At 44.4% G+C, this 20,139-nt stretch overlaps 1 long non-coding RNA gene across 1 annotated transcript; it reads right to left on the reverse strand.

Moving 5' to 3' along the window:
• Nucleotides 1-95: 95 nt before the first annotated feature.
• On the reverse strand, nt 96-16,018 carry LOC144389791 (uncharacterized). Its single transcript, XR_013453939.1, has 3 exons — nt 15,878-16,018; nt 6,373-6,406; nt 96-236 (listed from the first exon to the last, which is right to left on the reverse strand). It is a non-coding gene; the product is annotated as an uncharacterized LOC144389791 (long non-coding RNA).
• Between the last annotated feature and the right edge of the window lie 4,121 nt (nt 16,019-20,139).

The raw sequence follows: 20,139 nt of genomic DNA on the forward strand, positions 1-20,139 counted from the left end.
TCGGTGACAGAGACAAGCCGCTGAGAGACACCGTCCAGTCCATTGTCCTCAGGGGACACAGCAGCGCAACCAGCTTCCCCCGCCTCTTATTTGAACGGATAAGACACCATGAATGTGCTTCTTTGGCTTGAGAAGTGGTGGACGGACGGACGGCCGCCGTGCACAAAGTCTCCACTGGAGGGAAGTGCGAATACAGCAGCAATTCTTCACCGCTCACTGAAGCGATTGTCACCCACCTGCAGAAAAACGGGGAATTCATTAGAAAATGAGCTTTTCAAGTATATATGGTTTTGGAAACAGTTTATAAACTGCAATATTTGACCCGAGGAGAGCCGCAAAAATGACAGTAGGCTCAATAGGTTGACTGAAGAAGGTTCTGTGACTGTCTTCAGTGAGCCTCTTCGTGAAAACTGCAGGACACGAGGCAGCAGCGCTCAGATGTAACGGCGCCCTATTTAGTTGCCTATTTATAAAGTGCTTTGGTATCGAGGACAGGGCCGGGATGGCACTGAGAATAACTTCCACAGCAGCAAGCCGTTATCCACCTTGAAGCAACCTGCTGCGTATTTAAAACTGAAATGGAGTCGAGGTATTGTGGGCTTACACCCGCTTGCACCAATTACTAGTTAACATACAATCAGGTAGTTTAGTAGAAGCAATTCTTTGTGGTATTTCATAAGGTAATACCATTTGTCCAGTAAATGTAGGGTACTGAAAACTGCAGTATTTGGTGATGGAAGAACATACGTGTGATGTTGTCAATCCATTGACCTGGTTATTTAAACCAGGGGTCCCCAACCACCGTGGCCGCAGAGAAGAAAAAAACAAACGTATTTCTTTAAAAAAAAAATCCTGCAAAATATTTTATTTTGTAAAATGACCAGATTCTCTCTTTCTAACATGATGAGGCAAAAAAGGTTGGGGACCCGTGAGCTAAACCATAAGCACATTTACCACTACATTACATGGTCATCGACATTGGAAACCCAATTTGAAACCCCAGCTGCGTGTGTTACTTTCTTAACACTGCCACTGAAATAGAAAACTCAATTAGCAATCCCATGTACCCAGAATGCACTTGTGAACAAAGCTGTGACCAATTAGGTCACTTATGAACTATAGATAGGACGCTGGTTGGCTCTTGGGTGAGATCAACAATGGAAATACGGATAACGGCAATATACTGTATTTTGTCTGCGGTTTGAGGCATTAACTATGTACGTGTCTCTTCAAGTTATTGTAACCATCGATACTGTTGGGAGCATGAGAGTATGCGGAATAAACATTTTACACGTGATTTTAGAGGATGCTCCAAATTTAGTTTCCAAAGACTAAATAATCATATTTTATTCTTTCGGGATCAATCAATGTGCATTTGACACGAGGATGGAGCTATTGGGTGTTGCACAAACAAGAGTTTAGCAAAAAGAATCCTATTTATAGGAAATGTTTTTTTTAACAAATTGTAAAATACTGCATTAATAGATTTTTTTTACTGCTCAGGGGAAATCAAACACTGTGAATTAAAAGATGTCCCTAATAAAGGTTGACATACATAACAGCAGCAGACACACAGCTATTATGGTTACTATAACCTTATACCGCTGTATTAATCATTGCTTTGTCATCTGTCTGACCCCCCAGGATGATTCAGGCCTTTACTAAATCCACCACAAACTGCCCCGTCACACTCAACATCATGTCCCCTGCAACGCTTTCCTCCTAATCTCTTCTTTTCAGGTCAGGCGGCCTTTCTGGTCGAGCTTTCGTGCCAAAAGAAAATCCTCTACCCCGTTTCGATTAAACGGCAGCAGCTCTCGGCTGAGCGCCAGTGTCCTTCAGACAAAGAATGTCACTTGCCATAATGGCCACAAACACTTCAGCCAGGAAGAGTAGAAAGTGGGGAGTTAGTGGCTCTAAAGTACAAAGCAGAGCGGCAAACACAAAAACACGTCAGCGTTTAGTGAGACGCGAAGAGACGCAAAGAGCGGAGTCCTCGTCGCCGTCGCATCGCGGCAAGCGTATTAATGATTTATGAAGGATGGGCATTGACTTTGTCCTATGAGTGTGATGATCCATCTCACCAATATTATTCATCAATTTAAGGTTGTTTGGACTTTAGAACCCGTTGCTCTGCTGTAGCACCCATTATACGGACAATTAGAATGGAGCCCATGGTCTTCATCATCTGCACAACTGCCAGACACCCTCCCGAGGTGTAACGCAACTGTCTGTCTACTCCTGAACTGAAACGGGCCATTGTTCCTCTAAATGACCCGAGCCGTCATTTTCACGCTACTGTACATGCAGAGACCTTGAGGCACAGACTCATGACTTCGTTTTGAGTTTGGATTCCATGTAGCTGACAGCAGGCACCGGGGGCCAAGCTGTTATTGGACAAAAGGCAGCTGTCCCTGTGTCCCCTGTGTCCCCTGTGTCCCCTGTGTCCCCTGTGCGCCGGAAATATCAACTTGTGTGCCGCCACGGAGCTGAGACAATCTAGCTCATTCCAGAGCCAAGGTTTTTGTGTTTCTCTCATGGGGGACAATGGAGGGGTTGTGAGCTGGAGCCGCTGTGTGTGTTTTGGGGAGTGGAAACCGAGTTGTTTGAAGAAGTGAGTCACGGTTTCAGAACAAGGGAAAGCAGTCCAGGATCTGAGCTTTAAGCTTTCGGGCAACGGCTTATTTAAAGTTAATAATAAAATTGATTTCCATTGTGCTGGAATTTTCTTCCGGTGAGCCAGGTTTTTCCTTGTTGACGCATGAGTGATGTGTCATTTATGGAACGTTTAGGGCTGCAACTAACGATTAATCGGTCTATTAATATATAGGAGAAATTTTAAAAAAGCTTTAATTTCAAAGATAATCAGAACTTGTTCTCTCCACCACACTCACCGACACACACCTGTTCACCTGCAGCTTATTCATTAAATTATTGCCCTTACATTATTCTAGATACAGCTAAAAAATAGCTATGAGATAAATTTAAAATGGCATTAAAAAGTACAACACACACAAATATATTTGTCAGAGAGGGGAAGGAAAAGCAAGCTTCTGGTTTCCTTAATGGTTCTGTGTCCGTTTTATTCAGATCAGTCATTCAGACGGCGCCGGCCGCTGGCATCACCGATTTAACGCCGTTCGTCTCACCATTGAAGTTTAGCACCATTTTAAGTTCCCTTAACTGTAATGTTCTTCTCTTTGTGTGAATCAATTCTGACTTAAATTTCAAACTAGGATACGGAGCGATTCCCCAGCGGCTAAGTGAAAAAAAGGAAACAGGAAAGAGACGGACAAAGAGGCTCGATGAGCTTTGGCCCCGACTGGCTGGCTGACAGTGAGGAGAACGGGCTGCGCTTGGCGAGCAGGCGGACACAGAGGCTCAGAGCCAGAATGAGTCCAGTACCGTCAGGCCCAGAACTAACTCGGGTCTTATCGCAGGAGGAGCAGCCGGCTGCCGAAGCAGGAGAGGAGACAGAGATGATGCTGACAGCGGCCCCCGGCCTGCCAATCCAACGTCCCTCTGAATCCGGGGCGCCACATCTACCAATGATAGATGTTTCAAAGGAGCTGCACAGAGAAAGTAGCGGCCAAGTCGCAGCCACGGGAGCTTCAGCTGATTTTAGAGATGTGGGTGTGTCGCGTTTGCGAAATGCTCACGGGTTGTGTAACCTCCAGATTGGGCTCCTTGAAAGGCAGGTGGATTGGAATGATTGACAGGTACAATAAGCTTAGGATGAAAGGACAGAGCCCCATTTCAGATGAAATGACTTGTGCATAAAAACAATTGAGGAATTAGCATTTTACTTGATTGCTCCCATTCTAAATTCCTTTATACTTTTACCCAAATACATTTCATAGGACAAATGTAACCGTCTCCTAATAATTACGTTCCCATGCAATTAAACTGCATTCTCAATGACGTTTTGAGGCTTTATTCCCGGACTACGGTTTTAAATGTCTGGTTAACCATGTGAGCTGAAAAACAAAAGAAATACACAACAACTTGGTACGGTTAAACTAAAGACCATTACTTGACTGAATTAAGTACCTATTAATAAAGGTTTAATGTTTAACGAATTGTTAAAATAGGTCAATAGGTCGACTGTTTGTTTCGCCCGCTCATCAACTTCCTCCTTCCTCCTTGTCAGGACATTACAACTGTAATCCAGGCTGAAATATCAAAAACTATTTCCTTCTTATAATAAAACCATTTTTTGTTTCCATATTTAAATAAATTGTGGTTAATGTAGACTCAAGGTCAGGTTTTGTGGGATTTAACTTCATCCAATCATAGTCAAATAATGTTGGATTTCACATGAGCGAACAATCGATTAAATAATCTACACATTAATAGTGAAAACGTTTAGTTGCGTCCTTAATTACACACCACACATATTGTCTGCAGGCAAGGCAAAGGCGGTAGTTTTGTCCTCAGTCTGCAGGCTGTGTTTCTACTATCGGTGAATCAGCATGGGAACGATCCGCATCTACTTTCCTAAGTGAAGATGACAGTATCTGCAGGTCCATCCGGACAGTGGCAGAGCCGCAGGAGGAATAATTAACGTCTATAAATAGAAGACTTTCTCTTTCTGGGATGGTAGATGGTCCAAACCTGAACCAGCTTCACCGCGCTGCATCTCAAAGCAAATGAGAGATGGGGGATAATAAAAAAAGGCGTTTTCGTTGAGCTGTGTATATCTTTAACTTTCTTGTGTAACAAGGTGCCTTTTAGTGTTTAATTACTTGTGAAGATATTGTCGTGCCAGCTCCACAGCAGGGTCCCCATGGTGGACCGACAACAGTGTGCTCATTAGAAGAAGCCACTGGTCTGTGTCTGTCGCTCTGCATGGGCTGCTTTCTAAAGCTCTGTGGCTTTGAGGAAGCTGCAGACACTCAAGATATATTTTTTCACATACGGAAGTAACAAACTTCTCACTAGACAAGTAAATGGTAAGTAAATCACTGTGGAAAATAGCAACCCAAACATGCACAATTTACCTCAGCCAAGTGGCATCAAGTGACCGTTCATCGAGCGCCTGTCTGTGCACTCACATGTGTGCATTGTGTACGTATATTACTGTACAAGTTAAGATAAAGAAGAAGTAGATAAAGAAATGTCAGGCATGACAATAAATTGCATACGGCTGTACATTATAAATATCTACATTGTGGGGGAGAAAATGAATTATGCATTAAGCGTGTTTGCAGTAAATACATCAACGAATATACTGATGTTTTTACTTTTCTTGATGAATTTGAATACAGATATGTCTATAATGATAAGGGAGCCTTTGCGCTGCAGAGCGAGCAGGGAAAAGAGGGGAAGGGAGAGAGGAGTGCTGACTCGCGACCCGTTCGCCGGTTCAGACCGGATGTTTGGGAGGCGCGGCACGCTGCAGCACCACTCAACCAGCTGCCATCCAAAGACAGACGAGGAGGATGCAAGGAGCAACAACTAGGAGACCGATGAAGGAGGAGTTGAAAGATAGAAATAAAGTGGAGAAGAAGTGGAGAAGAACGCTAAAGAAATCTGATATTCCGCTTAGACTGGTAGCTTGCATGTGTGTCAAAGTGCGTCGCTAATACTAACTACAATCATTTAAATGGGAGATGAGTACCTCAGGGCAGCGCCGTGGCTCGACTCATTTCCAGGCCATATTAAATGATAGAATCTGTAATAAGATTGCAATATAGCACCGTTGATTGAGCCAGGTGACAGAATAAAGCTCTTGCTATATTAATGTGGAAAGGATGGAAGAAGGGGGAAATTAGTTGGCGATTAAGTGATTAATCCCATAAGGAGTTGGAGGCCTGAGTTGCTCAACTAAAATCATATTGGTGCGTTTATGTAATTTGCTTAAATACTTCAAGGCGTTTAAATTGAATACTGTGAGTCATGGCTGCTGAGAAGGTCCACCAAATAGAAGCAGGATTATGAGGTCGAGTCCAGCCCAGAAGGCTATAAAGTAATTCTTCATGAAGGAGTTTGTGTACATTTGGAGAGGACGTTGCCAAAAGATATAAACTTTTAGTAAAAGTTTAGTAAAAAAAGGATCATTTTTTGCTATGGGAATAAGAAGGCGCTCTTTGAGTCAACCTTATTACCTCTACTTATATGTAACTGTGTATTATGTCTAGCAAGTTCCCTACGGACTGTGTGTGTGTTGCGTGTGTGTGTGTGTGTGTGTGGTCTGGGGACACACACATGTTTACACAGCTACGCTATGGGGACTCTCATTTCTTTTGTTTTATAGAATGCAGGTCCCCTTATTGTAAAACCGTTCCTCTCATGGTGAGACTTGGTTTAGCGTTAACTGTAGTACTTTAGTAGCACTTGGCAGTACACGTTTCATTTGCACCAGTTCCTCACCTCTCAGTCGGCTCCAGGGCTGCTGACAGCCGGCCTGCAGGAAGAAAGGAAAAAATGAAATTGGTTTATATGTTAGAGGGATTATTACAGTGCTGTGTGTTTTACATCACAACCTTTGTTTGGACCCTTATTGACATCAATTTTTGATAACTACAACCATTACCATGAACCTATTTCCTTATAGAAAGCTAACCTGAACCCTCATACAGCACTTTACAAAAAAGTCCCCTTTCTTTTGTTAAAGACTTGATCCGGTCCTCGTTATGTAGCAAGTACAAGAACATCCACAAACACGTGCATCAATTGTAGCTTTTTTAAATTCAGTGTAATAAATCACAAGAGTTCAACATCGACTGTCTCTGTCCCAGGTGATGCAACTGTGACAAGGTCCACTCTGCGTTGATAATAAGCTCATTAATCATGCGGCCATGCGGCCCCCCGTCTCTACGTCAATGTCCCCGCTATGATTATCAGCATCGATTGGCTTGGGAGAAAGCAGCTGCTGCCTGTGGACCAATAGAAGGAGAGACTGTTGGTGTATGAGCAGACAAAAAGAGGCTATTGACTTAAGCATTGAAGGAGACTGAATGGAAGCCCAATTTTGAGATGAGATCAGGCCGTGGTAGATAACTCCACACAAAATGGACTTAATGGAGGTTTAAGTCTAAGTCAGAATAGTATTATCTGTACAGCAATATCATCATTCCAAATAAACTGTAAAGAAAACCGTCAATACAACATAGCGATAATGTGACAGGAAAGCCTTTCCAAAAAAACTGTTATTATAAAATGATTATTTGTGGCTTTGACATAACCTGGGTGTAAAAAAACGTCCTTGGTGAAAAGACATTTATTTATTATTCATGGTTTTCTTAAATATATCTGTCTTCCATTTTAATAATTGCTTTTCTAATTGTACTCATTGTTTGTTTGCATAATCTGAAATGAGCTTTACAAAACTGAAAACTTGATTGAAATAAGGTAAAAACACATTGTTATTTAAATGCATAGGATTTATATATAATCTAAAAAAAACCTATTATTCTACCCTTTCTATATATTGTGCTTTAATTAAGATACTTACAATACATTTGGATTAGAAAATACAAGGAATTACCTCATTTTACAGTTTAAATCCATATGCATAATTTATTAATAGTTTATAACCTTAAAATGCCTCCAAAATATTAACAGTTAGAAGTCAGAGTCACTGCCGGGATGCAAAGGCAGTGAATGGAGTTAATATCCCAGTTGGCAATTCACAGTTTTAACAGGAAATCATTTTCACCCAAAACATATTTAAATCATTGATCTATCGGAGCGACATCTCTTGTGGGCACATGGCAAAAAAATTCCTTCAAATGTGCATGTAGGTGAGAAAACAAGTTTATTCAGAATTTAGGTGAGCCGACCCTTTAAGACTTGTGAAAGTCACAGGAATTAAATAAAGCCCTCAAGGAGTGAGGACACGGGATGGTGGCAGTCTAAGAGAGAGATCGGAATAGGAGGAGGACGCGCTGTGGCTCCAGGCTCTGGTCAAAATGACCTCCGCCGGCTCCTCAAATGACAGCAAGACCGAGCACAGCGCATAGCTTTGAAGTGACGGAGGATTTTTGTATTGACTCAGAGCCTCAGTACCTCTTCTGTGAAAAGAGAGATTTTTGTTTTGCTTTTTGCCAAACTGTAAGAATCAGTGAATCTTGACAGAAGTCATCCAAGTCTTGAAAAGTGACAAACAAGGGCCATTGGTCTGCAAAAAGCCCGTCCACCCCTGTTCACATTGCCCTGATTTCAAGGCTCTGTCGGGGTCAAGAGGCTTTTGAGGCTGACGCCGACGCTCTCGTGTGACCCTCGGGCTTCCCGCTGGACAGCAAAAGGGGGAGAAAACCCGAACCAGCGCGACGGAGGAGGGGAGGCATGAATCCTCTCTCTCGCACACCCCCGCCAATAAGACCCAACTGGCAAACTGTCACTCAAATAATGTCTCGGTTTATCTGGTTTTAACATACCTGCCATCCTCAGCTGGAATTAATGCCTCACCCCCCCGCCTCAGTACCTAAGCAGCGTGTGTGGGATTAGCTGCTGTGGTAATAACTTCCATATTGAAAAATGCAAGATTGGGCTTCTGCCTGTTCAGAAGGAGCTTTTTAAACAGAATTGCCTTACACCTCCGGAGCGAAAGCCTAATCATCAGTTGTATTCATCATGCTCTTAAACACCAGCATGCTGTTTTTTATGTAAAGATTGATGTATTTTCATATATTTTTTACATTCCACAATGCCGGGCAGAGCTAATGCCTTAAACTGTCTTGTACAGTGTTTTCCGCAGTGTTTCGCGGTTGAATTGGCAGATTTAAAAGTGCTGACATTCGGGTGGCAGATATTGCTCTCTTGCCCGCCAGCGCCCTAAATCCCCTGTTAAGAGGAGCGCGGCGTGAAATCCATTGACAACAGATTCCTGCAGGAAGCTTGTCATCTCATTGAAAAAGATCCCCCCCGAAATATGGACGGAGCCTTCACCGTAGATGTAACGCCAACACAACGGGATGACGTGCTTCTCTTGCCATCGTTCTCTGCCGATTTTCTTTCCGTTCAGTCTGTTTCTTTGTCTCTTGTTCAATGTCCTGTGAGAACAAAGTGTCTCCCGGCACCAAACAAAGATGGCTGCTCCGTCACAGAGGGGTTAATCTCTCGTGAAAGGTGTCGGAAGCCTCCGCGCAGCCCTGCTCCCCGGGCCATGGGAGCACTGAGGAGCGCATGTGAGGAGTTTATCCTGTTTTGTTTTTTATTCTTCAGCACGAGTATAGCAGCTGCTCCTCCGTTGGGGCCCTGGCAATGCACCAAGCATTTAACCTGTGACCTGATCAAAAAACACAGGCTGGTGCAGCAATTCCATTACTCTCACTCGGACAAATTACCACCAAACTTTTTGTAATTGTCCAGGTCTCCAAACTGCTCCAAATTCATCCCTGAAATGCTTTTTTTTACTCTGAATCTCATTTTCTTTTTCCTTTTCCCCCTTTCCTCTTTGCAATCGACGCTATGGCTCCAATTTCTAAATGCAAAAGTGGAAACATCAAATTGATTGCGGTAAAACGACTCATACCGCGTCTCTAAAAGACTCCCGAAGACACTCGACTCGCTCGTTGAGTCGATAGCAAGTCTTTTGTCTGAGCAGAGAGGGTCGCAACGCAGCTGCTCCTGGAAGCAGCGGCATCACAGCGGATGCCAAAAGTGTCTCTTTTGTCATCTCAGAGGTAATTGACAAATTAACTATTTAACAGAAATCGTGCTCCCCGGCATCGAGCCGGCGGTGTTAACCAATCAGAAGTGGTCCTGATGAGAGGGCGTGTGAGCGCCGCCTCGTCTCTCCAGCGCTATTTCAGCTTGGCGCGCCTTTGTGTGCGGCTACATGTCAAACAAAGGGGCCACTACGCCTGTGACCAGGCTTCGGAGGGGTGGGGGGGGGGGGGGGCAGAGATGTGGCTCTGTGTATGGATTGGAGAGGGTGTGGGGGAAGGGGGCCGGGGAGGGGGGGGGGGGGGGGGGGGGGGCTGTGTGCAGAAAGCAACCAGGCGTATGAAAAAAACTCCTCCTCTCCGTCCTGACTCCTTTGTGCTCCGTTTTTTTCAATCCTCCATCCTTTTGCTTCCGTTTTTATTCGCTTGTTTCAACTCCATGACCCTCTCACACTCTTTACACTCCCCTTCTTCACGCTCTCACTGTCTCTCGCGTGTCCTCCCAACTCCCATCACACAGCCAGCAGCTAATATTAGTAACCCGTAACAAATTAGAAAGGAAAGTTTACCGCCCATTGCAACTGCTTTTGGAGACAATCTTTGATATGGAGATCACGTGTGATGCATACATACACAACGCTGAGGGTGTACAGTGTGTGTGTGTGTGTGTGTGTGTGTGTGTGTGTGTGTGTGTGTATTTGAGAAGAGCGTGGGAAGACAATGAAAAATGGAGGGTTGCATCCTCAGGGAACTGTCATAAACCGCTTTTGACAAAGTGGGACCGAGGGCATGTTGTCTCCGGGGGGTTGTAATAGCCCACGGCGAACACACACACACACACACACACATCAAAATGACACATGACAAACGGGAGGTGTGGATGATGGAACTGCTATGAGCCAATAAGCTCCTTAAGCCACACTAAGTACCAAAGTGCTCAAAGTAAAGAGAGGTTAGCGGGGGCGCTGAGCGCAAGACGGGCGACTGGAACAAAGAAAAATGAGCGTGATCATCCATCACTTTGATTGTTAGGATTCTGGAATATCCAAGAAGTATTTCTCAAAACAAACACTAATGTCCCGATCGAATTAAGCCAATCTCTAAAGGAATCCATCGACACAGGGAGAAAGAAAAAGGCTTACCTTTCAGTTCCACGGGCACGTGTGTGAGTCCACTGCTTTTCCCACACACACTCACACACACTCACTCACGCTCACACACGGACATCAAATATGCGCTCACACACACTGCGTGCCAACAGGGAGAAACGAAAACCCATCATTGTTCTCATAACCCCTCCCATGCGTATACGTAGCGGTGTCTGGATGGAAACATGTAGGAGTACACACACAGACACACACACACAGACACACACACACACACACACTCTCACACACAAACAGAAATATTCTTACAGCGTCTGGATAAAAAACATGCAGCATCGACAGTCTGCCTTGTTGCAGCCTCCCTTTTCTCCGTAAATTCCAACAGACAGACACACACACAGACACACACACACACACACTCATCCTGCACTACTATATGCTCACAGCACACAAAGACTCCCACTCACAGAGCATGTGACCATGTGATGCGCGAGACATGCATGTGAGAGCATGTGGTCGGAGCATGTCCCTCCGCTGCCTGTTCCTCATCAGCTATTCTCTGCGTACTGTCACGTCTGATGAGTGTGTGTACGTTTGTACTATATTTGTAGATGCAGTACGTGAATGTGTGTGTGTGTCTTTCCATCCCGTTCTCACTCCCAACCCGTCAAACTACGTCTGGCCGTGACGAACAAAGCAGCCTTTATCTTTCAACCAGCTCCGATGTACGAACAAGAAGGTCCGTGTGTGGCCGAGGTTCAGGCGGATGGTCAGACAAACACAGGAAAAAGTCAATATTGACTTGTTTTACTGTGCTTTTATTGGTAACTTATTTAACTAATGCAGAGTCATGGGTCAAAAATACTTATTTGAATCCAAACTATACTATACTGACTATACTACTGTACTACAGTCTAAAAAACAGGTTTATTTAAAAAATGCTCCTTATGGTGCTTCGAGCTTTTCCTGTGATCCAGGTGGTTTATTTTGAAACGATAAGGAGATGGAACTCACGCATCGGTACAGGATGAGTTGGTATTTTTTGGGGGGGGTGTTCAGCGTCAGGATAATCAGACGGGGACCTTTACAACCTCTCTGCACGTCCATTGGGAAGGAAAACAGCTCTCGTCCGTCCTATTGGTCCCGTGGGGGCTGCACGGCCACATCTACTTTACACCCTCTGCATTATTAATGGAGGTAACGGGGCCATTACAGCGGAGGAGAAACTCTGTTGGATGTTTTAACACGGCTCTGATGAGGAATCAAACTCGGCTCGGCCACATCGGCCAATTTGGGCTCCCTAAGCAGGAGGGTGTTTTATGAAGGTGGGTAGGAATGAATATACTGCTAGTATGATGTCTAACGCTGGACCAGTGAGCTTTTCTCCACGAGATAGAAGCTAACACATGTTTTGGGAGTCATGCTGGTCGGAGTGGCGCCGGTTCGTTCCAGCTGACTGCAGGTGTTTCGCCCATTTAGCTGAAACACCTGGGTTCGATTCTCAAAATGCTCACATATTGAGAACCATAAAGTTCTCATAGAAATCTCTACAATCGGACTTCTTTTTGCAACCAAAGGGCCCGCCCCCTGTTGGTCAGTAGATAGAATACACCTTTTAAGGCACTTTGCATTGATGGGAAAATGTCTGTGAGCGTGTGAGAGACCAGGACTTGGTCCCGCATATGTTTGAACACGGAGAACACTAAAGGGTGAAAGGTCAGGATTCTATTGGAGCAACATTTACAATCTGTCCAACTAATCAGGCATAATGTGCAGACACACTTTCTGTCTCGTTCTCTACGAATACACACAAACACGTTACAGCACCAAAGTTGAATGCCGTTTTAGGGTTTTATCAACCAGGTAATTAATATTTGTTTTATGTTATTCTGCATTTGTTTGATATACTTAGTGAAAGATATAAAACAACAGTCACCGTCATATTTCCCCACCTGCAACGTTTGAATTGTATTTTTTAATTATTTGTCTTAATTAATCAAAGTCCCATCTGATATGCTTTAACACCGTCCGTAATGGTTTTATTAAGCAACATCTCAAATGAAATGTCGTCAATTGAAATAAAAGGGTGAAAATTGTGTCCCATTTGTGACACAGGAATGAGACAACAACAAAAACCAACTTTTACAACATGTTTTGTTGAGCGCTGAAGCAATTTCTTCGCAATGAGTCAGAGTGGTGATGTGTTAATCTGCTCATTAAAAATCTAATTAAACTGGACTGTCTTCGTTATTGACTCTTTGACGAAGAACAAAGGACGTAAACGTCCTCTAAGTGACACACACACATGTGTCAGATGTGTGCGTTACATTGCCGCAGAAAGGTAATTATATGCCTTTTGAGTAGTAAATGCACCACGTCTTGTCCCTTTTACAGTCGTTTTACTTATATTAATATAAATCAGTGGGCTGGTAAAAAAGGTATTAAATGCCGCATGGAACATTACACTGTCATTACTCTGCTTCTGCCACCCAGCTGTTGCTGAACTGTATTGAAGGGGCTTATTTTACTTATATTTACGCTTGTATTTTTACTTGTTGTTAAAACAATAGCCCAGCTGTCTTTGTCCAACAGGCCAGACTGAACAACTGGTTACTGCAATAAAGAAACATAAGCGATAACTAGGTGGTAAAAAAGGTGTGGTCATTTTCATTAATAATTAAAGTAGCATTTCACATTAAGCAGCTAATGTGGCGTTCATTCAGCGTCACGTATATTCTCTTTATTAAAGACAAAATAATTTCACACCGATAGAAATGAAGTGAGAATTAAAAATACAAACATATTATACATATGTTAATTTCTCTCTGCTAATGCTCACATATTGAGTATGAGATATGAGGATGTTTTTTTTTATAAAATGGGAAACTTTTGGTGAGAAATATACTTAATATGTTCTCCGTAGGGAAAATCAGAACATACCCATCGTCTCCATGCGGCTCTCATTTGCCATCCTGACAAATACCGACATACACCCGTAAGATAGCAAACAAAACGGGAGATGAAAAATTTACAATTGTTGAAAATAAATGACCATGAAACACAAAGTACACAACCAACACTCTTAGAATATGCGTTAAACTATTTTAACTTACCAATATAAGTATTTGTGGCAAGGCTGGTTTGATCTCTGACATGTTTCCTGAACACAATGTGTATTCAACAAGCCTATTAATATAAAGAATGAAGATGGTTTTCTAGTTAATGTGACATCGGAGATAAAGCTCATCTGGTGGAACACAGCGTTAACACAAATACGTTGCTATACAGAGAGTGCCACACCCAACAGGCCTTTGACTCACGCACACTTCCCGTGCACGCTACACCCCCCCCTCCTTCCACGGCCAGCTCACAAACAGCCACCAGGTAAAACCTGCGATGTGACGACTGCGGCTGGATCCTCCCGTGAGTCGCCGCCGACAGAAACGCTCCCCGTCTCGGCGCGGCGGATGAACGAGCATTTACAGACAATGGCCGACGATGAAATCCGACTACACTCATGAGCGACGTCTATTTGATTTGTTGAACCGCTGCTGTGACATCTGCTATTTTTTACTTTCAGAATCCAGACTTGAATTCACATCCGGTGTTTAATAAAACGCAATGAGATAAAATCTCGATGCAGCAGCAAAAAAATAATGAACTCATGAGAGATATTCAAATGATTTACAAATTTACAGTTTGTGTTGATAATGAATAATGATAATACAGTATTACTATAGAAGTACACAAAACGTACAACGTGTGTATCAAAGCGGCTAAATTGTTGGGGGGGAAACCAGAGGGGAAATATCCAGACCTTCTGGCCTGCTAATAAGCTGCTACTAACTGTGACAGCAGCTCACACACACACACACACACACTTTAGCTTTGCTCTGCTCAGACACTTAAAAATAATAATTAAATAAATAAATATCAGGTTTTTGTTGTGGCAAAATCTTCCCCTTTTGGAGGAAAAGCCTGGGTTTCTCCAGCGTGGGTGAAAGTGGATGAAGGAACACAGCTCGGCCTCATTACCAGAAAGCAGCTCCGTCTAGTTGCAGATTAAACCGCCAGGCGAAGCGGAAAACAGCTGCAGTTGGAAAATGATCGCTGTGCTCCCTTTAGACCAGGTGAGCACTATCCGCAGGGGTCCCCCGCAATCTCTATGGCAACCACTTGGCCATGGCCCCGCCTCCCCCTCCCCCCTTTCTCACCACGACGACCTCTGTCACCCAGCTGTCCCCCTTAAGACCTGTAAGGAAGCTAATGTGGCCGCTGCCGAGCCCCCCGTGCTCAGGGGGTTAAACCAACTGGACCCGAGGAAGCGCCTTTTCAATGGGACAATAAAACCCGCTCCATCCTCCCGGTCGCTCCCCTGTGAAGCGACCTTTCGCCTGGCGACGCAGTAAATCAATTGAGTCTAAAGTGCTGCTGATCATCACCACAACATTTCCCCTGGAACTGGAGCTTCTCTCTCTCTCTCTCTCTCTTCTAGCCTGGAGAAAACTTCAAAGACGATTCCTGGAATGGCCGCTGTAACCTGGTTAAGGGCCCAATTGCTGGTTGAGCGCAGAAATGAGAGGGCGATGGTGCGCCAACCCAAACCCCCCGGAGGGACGCACGCAAACACACGGCCTCTTAAAGCATCTCTTTGTCTTCTGGGGGCGGGGGTTGCCTAATGATTCCATGACAGCCTGCCAGACATGATATGAAATTGATTCCGCACGAGGCGAAAAGCTCCCCCTCTCCCTTCCTCCGCCCTTACCCGCATCCCGTGACGACTGGTTCTCTGCTCTCTTATCTGGGGACCATCCGAGGGGGTCCAGCAAAGAAAAGTGCCACCACAAGTGGAGGATGTTAAAACGTGCAGAGAAAATGGTTGTGGTGACCTTTGGAGCAGAGGACCAGCTATGAACGCCATTTGCTGGTCTTTCTTTAAAAAGCCTTTGACCCGCGGCTTTGCCCAGATCAGAGCGTCTCTACCGCCATCATCGTCGTCCAGATAAACTTCTGCTGCACTTTGGTGGTCCAAAGTGTCCACTACGTGTTGCCCTTTGGCCTCTAGGTCTCGCAGACAGAGGTCCAGTGGATATACCCTAGCAGGTAAATGCATGAATGAGTGCGTGAGTTGCATGTCTGGTGGAGTGGAGTGAGACTTACCACCCTCCCCCCCTCTGGCCCGCGCGTGGGGCTGGACGTGCTCCGACAGCGCCGGTGCTTCACGGCGTCCCGCTTTCCTCTATGGCTATCGCTCAAAACTCTCGTCCAGGACTCTTTCTGTCTGCCTGCGCACTGTGCCTCCATCTTTCTCCTTTCTCTCTGGCATCTATTACTTTTTGGTGTTACTTTCTCCCTCTTTCTTTCTCATCTCCCTCCCTCCCTCTCTCATCGCTTTCCCCTCCTCCTCCTCCTCTCCATTGCCCTCACCAGCGCTGCGACGGTGGAGCTCGGTGTTGCTCGTCTCTCGGATGGCACAGAGAGCAGGCAGACACATGGGAGGGCTGTTTTGTAATCCTGCAGGTCGTACCACCCTGGCAAAGGGAAGGAGGGAGGGGGCAGGGGGAGGGAAGGACTCCAGCAGGCGCCATACTACTACCTTCTAACCATATACCTTTTGCTGCGTCCCCCTCCGTCTGCGTTGCCAATGGTCTCTCCCTTTTTTCCCACCGACGACGGGAGGTCTCGCCGTGCTACATCCTCCCTTGCGCGTTGAGGCTTTAGGAAAAGATCACGGGAGGGGAGGAAGGAAGGGAGCGAGGAAGGGAGGGAAGGAGGGAGAGAATGGAAGTGGAAGTGTGGGAGAGGAAGGGAAGAGGAGGGGAGGATGTCTAGGGGAAGAGGAAGGGGGGGGTTGTGCCTCGAAGGGATGCGTACCGAATCAATGAAGCCTCTTAGCTTCAGGGAAATATTTTGAAAGTATAAAAAGAATCAAACGGATGATCAAAAATGAACAAAGAGCCCGGTCATGAATTTGTGATGCTGCACACTTTAGGTTGCAACCCAGTTGGCGCCGTAGAGTGTGTGTGAGTGCGTCTTTACAGAGAGCCAGAGAAAGATGGAGGTCTCAGGGTGGATGACTGGCCACCTCGCCATTCGTTCTCGTTGGCTCAACCCTATTGGCTCACGCAATGTTGGTATTGGATCTTTCTACAACAATCCAGATTGCCTACCGGCAACGTATTCGCAACGTTCAAGTCTGCAAGGCAACGATTGCTTGGTTCAAGACACTCGAAGCTTTTAATTTGAAAACTGGAAATGTGTTTGCATTAAAGCATTTTCTTTTATTTTCTTCACTCCCCTTGTGCATAAATCCTCTTATGCACAAATTTCCTACAACACGATCACATTCAGTATGCTTTATGATAAGTAGGCCCCAAGACGGCAGTCCGTAAACCATTGGGTGGCGTCACGATGCCTTCGTGCTCTTCTGATCTCTGCAAACCTTCCCCCCCAATTCAATGCGAGAGAGAAACGGGGCGAGGTTTTCATGCGCTGTTTGAGGCCCAGCTATCGGGTCTCAGCATTGAACCCGTATCCTCCATCGAGCAACCCACCTCGTTCAGGCAGATTATGATGAAATGTATGAACACAAGAATCCACTTATTAATACCACTTCAAATTGTTGAGTTTGGAGATAAAACACAATTTCAATGTGATGTCTTTACATTTAGATCCATTACACAATCTTCTACATAATTCTGATCTATTATTTGGCATTAAAAGTGTGCATAATGCAGCTTCTATAATGCATCATGGAGAAAGGAGTGATAGCTATACTGCGCTCCACGTTACCACCCGGGTAAATACATGTAAGCACATTCTAATTCGTGGGTGTTTTGCAGGACGCTGCTTCTAAATGGTTATGCTGACGTGGAGTGTCCATGTACCCATGTGTGTGTGTGTGTGTGTGTTTGGAAGAGTGAAGGCGGTGTGATTGAAATGAACATCAACTGAACCATGAAGGAAGGTGAGCCAAAGGTGTGTGTGTGTGTGTGTCTGCATTGGTGGAAACACAACACTGCACCTTCTGCATAAATGTATCCAGAGACGGTTTCACCTTCAATCGCTCGCAGGCAAAATGTTGTTTATTCAAATCTGTTTATTTTCAGGAAGTGAATCAAATAATTGAAAACTGACATTTTTGATTGTATTTAGTCAGATACTTGCATTATTTGTTTTATGTTTGACCTAAATCAAGCTCAAATTTAGTGATTTCACAATATCGCTCTTTTGATGCTTTCCATTGGTTAGATTTTTTTAAATAAACAAACAAATAAACGTTAAGCGAAAAATAAGAAATACTTTAAAACCAATTAAAATCATTGGATTTGATCAAAAATACTGAAAATAAAACTGTGGATCAGATGTATCATCTATTTGATGTCAATGACTAATCCAACAATACTACTAACTATAGGTATGAGATAATCAGGTCATCATAATCCATCACATACATAATGCATTCAGAATGCCCTTATTGGCGATAACTTTAGTGTGCGTTGGAGGTCAAGGATTTCCTTTGTGTTGCATAAAAGACTTGAACTGGAAGAAGCTCCTGGGTTCTACCATTTACGCCTCCATCACAGAAGAATCGACTCAATAATGATAATAATAATGGTCAAAACTGACCCCGGAGGGGAACCGAGTCATAGTTTGAACCGTACTGTCGTACCTGAGCAACCATCAGTACTTGACGAGTTGGGAATGAGAACATGACAACAAATTCCTATTCAATTTGAATAGTGCAAATGTGTTTCCACCATCTTTTTTAATGACACAAATGAATCCAATTTTCAATCAAGAGAAAGAGATTAGGAGAAAATAGTCACCGACGAGCAGCTGGAACCAGCACACGTGTGGCTAATTGTTTCATACGTAACCTAAATGAATAATCAAATTGTTTGTCATTCGCAGTCAGTCAACTAACGTTAACGCATCAATCACACACGGCATTTAGACCGACCGAGGGGTGGCTCTGATTCTGAAATCTAACCAGGTGGACAGATTGGATGAATGACAGAGCTTCAGCAAACACACACACACACACACACACACACACTCCTGCATTCTAGCACCACACGGCGAGGCTAATAGGCGCCGAGGCTCATATCGACGAGCTGCATGATTGACAGATGCACAAGGGAGTCCCGCAGACGGGGCCGTGTGAGTCTGCAGCCATCTTTTCCGTCACACGGCGCCCATGTGGAGAAGCCTCGGAAGCCCTTTTTTTTTTAGCGCTGAACGCTCACGTAGCAAAATTGTATCTTTTAATGCCGTCAAGAGCGAAGCGCCGCTCGCTTGGAATCAATTTCACAAAACTCTAGGCCATGTTGGGAGGAACGCAGGCTTACTAAATAATGTGTCTCCCGCCCTTTCTGAGCCTCTTGTCTTCTCAGTGAGATGAGGTTAGATAGAGAAACGGCGTTATGACAAGCTGTGCCACCGTATACGTACATGCAAGACAACGGTTGCTCATTAGGGAAAGTGTGTTTGCCAGTTGCCTGAAACGGCTCCCGTTTACGTACTGACACATTTGAAATGCTACAGCCTCAAGTCCACACATGCAGGATGACACAGCGGCCGTCTTTGTCTCTGGCAGAGAATTATGCAGATGGTGGGGGTGCACCGTCAGGCGGCTACACGGTTCTCTTTGTGCACAGAGACAACGCTCTGACTGACACACACACACAGGTGAAGCACTATAATACATACAAACGTTTGGGAAAGGAGAGAGATTTGTTAAACAAAATATGAATGAGGCAATTGTGCTTTAATTCTTTTTTTTAAACGTTAGATATAGAGGCGATCTTACAATCTGTTGCTGGTGGTGCACCATTATTGGATGTATTCATTTGTAAGTAATTTGTAAAAAGTTCCTTTTGGGGGCTGTTGCGACGTCCATCTTTGTACACATTCTAAGCTTTTCGTTCATTCATTCATTTTTCACAAAAAGTGATGATTTAATGAAAAAATGACAGAGACAACAAGATTTGTACAGTAAATTATGGCTGACGTCTGTGTGGCGATGTGGGCCAACTCAGTCCAAAGCCTGTTGTGTGCGTCAATCATTTTGTTCTTAATGTTCAACAACGTGTGTGTTTTCCCACATCCAATCGTATTGGTATTATCCAGGAGATTTACATTGATGAAGCCATTAGGAGGCTGTAATCCCCTCCTTGCCTGTGTTGTGATTACATAAGATAGGCACCACATCAACGTGCTTATGGCTCTAAGAAAAGAGCACAGAAAGATTTTGCAAATGCAATATTGCTAGACCGCCTGATGACGGTGTGTCTTTCCCATATTCAAATGTGACAAAAGCGTGTTGGTTATCTGGGCTTTATTGTGTGTGCTGGTTGGCGGTCTAAAAGGTTTTCTCTTATTGAAATCAGCCATATTGGTTTAATGGGACCCAAAATGTC

This window comes from Gasterosteus aculeatus, chromosome 20 (genome assembly GCF_964276395.1).
Source record: "Gasterosteus aculeatus chromosome 20, fGasAcu3.hap1.1, whole genome shotgun sequence".
In the NCBI taxonomy this organism is placed as follows: domain Eukaryota; kingdom Metazoa; phylum Chordata; class Actinopteri; order Perciformes; family Gasterosteidae; genus Gasterosteus; species Gasterosteus aculeatus.